Here is a 6,000-nt window from a genome sequence, read left to right as displayed (position 1 = left end):
TAGTCGAGGAATCGTGCGCCAGGTCGATGGTCTGGAAACGCTCTATCGACCTGCGACGCTTCCCGAGGTCGAGGGAGTTTGGAACTCTACGGTTGACCCTCAGGGCTCCGACCTTAGTCGAGGAATCGTGCGCCAGGTCGATGGGTCTGGAACGCTCTATCGACCTGCGATGCTTCCAAGGTCGAGGGAGTTTGGAACTCTACGGTCGACCTCAGGGCATCCCGACCTTAGTCGAGGAATGCGTGCGCGCAGGTCGATGGGTCTGGGAACGCTCTATCGACCTGCAATGCTTCCCGAGGTCGAGGGTAGTCGATTCGGGGCTCCTACGAGTCGACCGCTTGGGGCATCTCTACGGTCGACGCTAATCGGGGTATCTGAGGATCACAAACGACCCAATATTAGAAGAGATAATCATATATCATTGTAAAGAGACGAATCATTATAAAGAGGAGACTGAATCCATGTTCCTGATTGCCTAGAATCCTTGGGGTTTTATTGGTAATACATCCGTAGATTCTCGGAGTTCCAGCTTCGCGGAATAAGAGTCCCTTCGAGAGATTTCAACTTGTATGCTCCGGGTCGTTGTACTCGGAAGATTTGATATGGCCCTTCCCAGTTTGGGGTGAGCTTTCCCTGCTCGGTTGGCTGGGAAGCCTCGGCTCTCCTAAGGACGAGGTCCCCCACCTTAAAGAGCTTGGGCTTGACTCTGGAGTTGTAGTACTGGGCGTTTTCTGCTGGTACCTTGCCATGCGGACCCAGGCGACCTCTCGTGTCTCTTCGACGAGATCCAGATTATTTCTGAGCCGGGAAGAGTTGGAGTCGGGCTCGTAGTGCTCCACCCTTGAAGAGGGGAGGCCGATTTCCAGCGGGATGACAGCCTCCATGCCATATGCCAGGTTGAAGGGGTCTCTCCAGTGGGCAATCGGAACGTTGTCCGGTATGCCCAGAGGACGTTGTACAAGTCCTCAACCCACTGTCCTTTGGATCGATCAAGCCTAGCCTTGAGTCCCTGCAAAATGGTACGATTAGTTACCTCAGTTTTCCCGTTTGCCTAAGGATGGGCGACCGAAGTGAAGCGGTGATCGATGCCGAGCTCGGAGCAAAATTCCCTGAAGTGGACGTTGTCGAACTGCCGGCCATTGTCAGATATAAGGATACGGGGGAGTCCGAATCTGCAGATTATGGACTTCCAAAACAAAGTCCCGCATCTTTTGCTCGGTAATCCGGGCCACAGGTTCAGCTTCAACCCATTTGGTGAAGTAGTCGATGTAGACGACCAAAAATTTTCTTTGCCCGGTGGCCAGGGGAAAGGGCCCCAGAATATCGATCCCCACTGGCAAACGGCCAGGGGGCGATAATTGAGGTTGCGGGGCCGAAGGTCGGCGCTGGATGTTGGCGTTCCGTTGACACCGGTCACACTTCCGAACGAAGTCTGTTGCGTTTTTCTGGAGCGTGGGCCAGAAAATATCCTTGCTGCAGGATCTTATAGGCTAGCGCCCGACCTCCCAGGTGATTTCCGCAAATTCCTTCATGGACCTCTCGGAGGGCATAATCCGCCTCCGAGGGGCGGAGACATCTAAGGAGAGGAGAGGTGAATGACCGACGGTAGAGCCTGTTTTCATATAGGACATACGGAAAGCTTGACGCCTGATCCGGCGGGCCTCCATCTCATCGTGAGGGAGGGTTCCGTCTTGGAGATAGCGGACGAACCGGTCGATCCAGCTTGGCTCGAGGTCGATGCACATGGTTGGTTCAGGTTCCTCTGTGCGGGGTGTTCGAAGATACTCGAGCGCCGTCTCCTTGGAAAGCTCGCTCGTGCGGGAGGTCGCCAGTTTAGACAGTTGGTCCGCCCTGAGATTCTCCGCTCTGGGAATGTGCTGGATGCTGAAGGAACCTAAGGCGGACGTGAGTTCCCGCACTTTTTGGAGATATTTCCGCATCGATGGCTCTTTTGCTTCGAAGTCTCCCTGGACCTGGCTTACTATCAGCTGGGAGTCACTAAAGGCCTTTAGATCTTCCACCTTCAGTTCTTTCGTCAATTTGAGTCCGACAATGAGCGTCTCATATTCTGCCTCGTTGTTTGAGGCCGGGAACTCGAGGCGTAGGGCTTGCTCAGCCACCACTCCATCTGGGCTGGTGAGGATGAGTCTAGCTCCGCTACCCCGAAGCCGAGGACCCGTCCGAATATAGCACCCATGGCAACCTCAGGGTCCCCTCTGTAGATGTAAGCGGTAGCTCGTTGTCACGACCCCCGCCCCATTTCCGGCGGGCCGCCGCGACGGTCCTAGGGTGCGGGTAGGCATAAGGCCACCAGCCACCGCGTAGAACCCTACTACCTATCAATCATCAATAAATCTTGAAAAAATTTGGCATGATGCATGCACAAAATGATCACTTTTCCTATAGTGACCTGTCAGGATTATCTCAATACATACAACACACTACCTGTCAGAGCAGCAATCACATAATCTGTCACATAATAAACCTGGACAATATATAGCAATACATCATCTCAGGCATATAACTCATCTGCACACATATATATATACCTGCTTCCTAATCCATCCATGGTCAAACCCATATCCACAACAGGATCTATGACTGTAACTATGCACTATATACAATAGAAGGTTTATAATACACCAAAAGGTATGAACCTCTATCTACATTATACTATACTATACTATGGAGCGGCACAGCTAGCAGGCAACCACTAATCCTGCTCCTCTCTATACAATACCTTTCCTGCAATCAAAAACATCAAACTGGGGAGTGAGTATATAAATACTCAGTGAGTGGAGTAGAGAGTACTATGCACATGAGACAAGATATAATCATGGCTCGAGGTAAAATCTCAAGATCAATAACAAGATGAACATGAACTCAACATAAAGAATATGGAGTAAATCATCAATATCACCACAATCAATATCAACTCATCTGAAGCATATATGGAATAATCAAGTCAACATATATGCTACTCATGAATATGTTCAACAGGTCATAGTACTGAATCATATAATCAGGTGTCATAGGCTGAATCATCAACAAGACAGCTATCGGGAGGTGGGTTTTACGCCCCAGGTGAACCAGCAACACTCCCTACTGCCATATGCATACATCGAATATGACACCACACAATATGTAATCATCACTAGACAGCTGTCGAAGGTGGGTTTTTACGCCCAGGCGAACCAGCAACAACTCCCTACTGTCACATGCATTGCAGGATAAGAACATACCGATAACATAAATGCTAGACAGCTATCGGGAGGTGGGTTTTTACGCCCCAGGCGAACCAGCAACAACTCCTACTGTCACATGCATATGCAGGATAAGACACCACACTGATCATATAAATGCTGGCCAGTATCCCAGAACAGAAATCCATCTCACATCTACATACTAAACGGCACCTCGCGGGAATTTACATCCGCGGAAAGCCATACTGCACCTCGCGGGGTCTTACTATGCCCGGCGGCAAGCAGAATATAAGTCGTAGGACGGTCCGATCCTACGCCTAGGGCCGTGTCCCCCCTAGGAAGGGACTGGGCTCCGCCCACCCAGAAGGCTACTATGTGCACAAAGGCGATGTTCAAACCCCAACCGACTATAGGTGTCCTGCAGATACTGTCAGCCATGCATGAATGCCATAATGCACCTCCCAATACTCTACTAAAAGGAGCATAATTAAGACTACCACTCACTCGACTCCGACCCAATCATAAACTAACATCAGGTTTTGGGAGTGAGGGGTCAAGGGTGTGCAATGCAACTCAATATACCACTTACAAGTCTTTGAAATAGAGGAAATGAAATCAATTTACAAAGAAGTCATTTCACAATTCAGATCCAATTTAATTACTCATAAAGAGTATAATCAAGGTTTACCACTTACAAGTTTTTGAAATAGAGGAAATGAAATCAATTTACAAAAGAAGTCATTTCATAATTCAGATCCAATTTAATTACTCATAAAGAGTATAATCAAGGCTACCACTCATAAGTCTTTGAAATAGAGGAATGAAATCAATTTACAAAAGAAGTCATTTCACAATTCAGATCCAATTTAATTACTCATAAACCCCTCGTAATTCTCTCAATGTTTCCTCAAATGATGTACAGATAATCAAGCATGGAGAATCAAGATTATAAAGGAATCTACTACAATATCAATCAATATGCTCAAGTGGAATCAATTCACACTTGGCGAATTCATGGAAAATGAATTAAGGAAGCTCATGGTGCAAAGTAATGACTCCCACTCACCTGTCAATCTGGCAAGCCCTGATACGCCTCCAAAAATCTACAGCAGGCAGTGGGGAACTTCTTCCTCTTGTTCCCTAGCTTCTTGCCCAACTGTGACATGCATTTACAATACATTTAGTCTTGTATCAGGGCTATAATCTACGTGCCAATTATAACATAGGAAACTTTAATTGATTCAACTCCCCTGTTCCCTAAATCTTTTCTTTTCTTTCTTCCTTTCCTTTTTAATTAATTAACTCACCATTTATGTGTATTAGGGACTCCTTTGCATGAGTACAAGGTCCCTTTTAGCTTGATCTAGGCTTAATACTCTATTATAGCATGAAATCCCCTATTTTCCACCCGGATAAACAGTAACCCGAACTGACAGTGGGTTACTTCATCCCGGTTTTGATCCACTTTCAGGACTCCAATTTGATGAAATTTTTTACCTAACATTCTACACTCACAGAGGATTCCAAAGAGATAACATGCATCATCATCGGAGGCCGTTTGACCCCCTAAATAATTCGCCGAAGTTAGGACTTCGACACAGTTTTTCCGTAGTGCCGGAAAAATTTGTCGAAATCCGATTCTTTCTCTTTTAACCGCCTCTACAACCCTTATCCGACCCCTCTAGACTATATCCACCCTTTGTATAGCCTAATGTCATCAAAAGACTAGATAGGGACGGATATTTACCTTTTTCTTTTTGGAAATCGAGGTCCTTGCGTAGAGGGGGAAGGAGATCTACGTTTTTCCCTTCAGCTGGAAGTGCAACCGGGATCCCTTTCCTCCTTGAATCCCCTTCCTCTTCTTCTTTCTTCTTCTTCTTCTTCTCTTTTCTTTCTTTCTTTCCTCTGTTTCACGCCTGAGAACCCCCTCCCTTTTCTCTCGGTTTCATTCCAAAAGCCAGCTCAAACCCTCCAATTAAATCACATCAAGACACTATTCACCCTTTGTTTAATATTATTAAATTCCCATTTTGCCCTAACACTTCAACATATCTACCGTTATGCCATTAACTTTTGATTCCTTCCAATTTTACCCTTACCACTTCAATGCATCTACAACTATGCCATTATCTTTTGATTCTTTCCTATTTTACCCCTTATATTAATTTTAAAGGACTATTCTATCCCTTTTTATAAAAAAAAATTTTGGGGTTGTTACATCCTCCCCCCTTATATTAAATTCGTCCTCGAATTTAAAAGGGTAAATTACCTGATTACTCAAAGGGGTGACTGTATCTGCTCTTGCATCAGAACAGGGCAGTCTCCGTATCATCTTTTCAGTCTCCTCCAGAAATCTCTGAGGATCTTCACCTTCTTCCCCCTTAAACTCCGGGGTTCTGAGCCTCAGAAATTCCTGTACAGTAATTTCCTCATCATCTAGAGCTCGCCTGGCCAAACTTCTTGGCACACGTACAGGAGGTGAGATGGATACTACTGACGGGGCAGGAGGTTTCCCCCGAGCAATCTGCTCTCTCAGAGCCTGATTCTTCGTCAGTAACTGTTCCATCAATGCATCTCTATTTCCTACCTCCCTTGATCATCAACTCTCCGCTGTCTGCAGGAGGAGATTTTTCTCTTTGGGGCTCGATATGTGTGGAACCCGCATCCAATGCTATATCTGGCTCCATCCTCCTTCCAGGACGAGCAGATCCTCTCCTTGGAGGTATTCTTTATATGTCTCTAAAAGAGTTAAAAAGAGAGGGCAGTCGTTACACACTGAGTCATAATATATTTTACT

The sequence above is a fragment of the Phoenix dactylifera genome, unplaced genomic scaffold, assembly GCF_009389715.1.
Source record: "Phoenix dactylifera cultivar Barhee BC4 unplaced genomic scaffold, palm_55x_up_171113_PBpolish2nd_filt_p 001465F, whole genome shotgun sequence".
NCBI classification, from domain to species: Eukaryota; Viridiplantae; Streptophyta; class Magnoliopsida; order Arecales; family Arecaceae; genus Phoenix; species Phoenix dactylifera.
The sequence above is the reverse complement of the archived record's forward strand: the minus strand, read 5'-3'. Positions refer to the sequence as shown.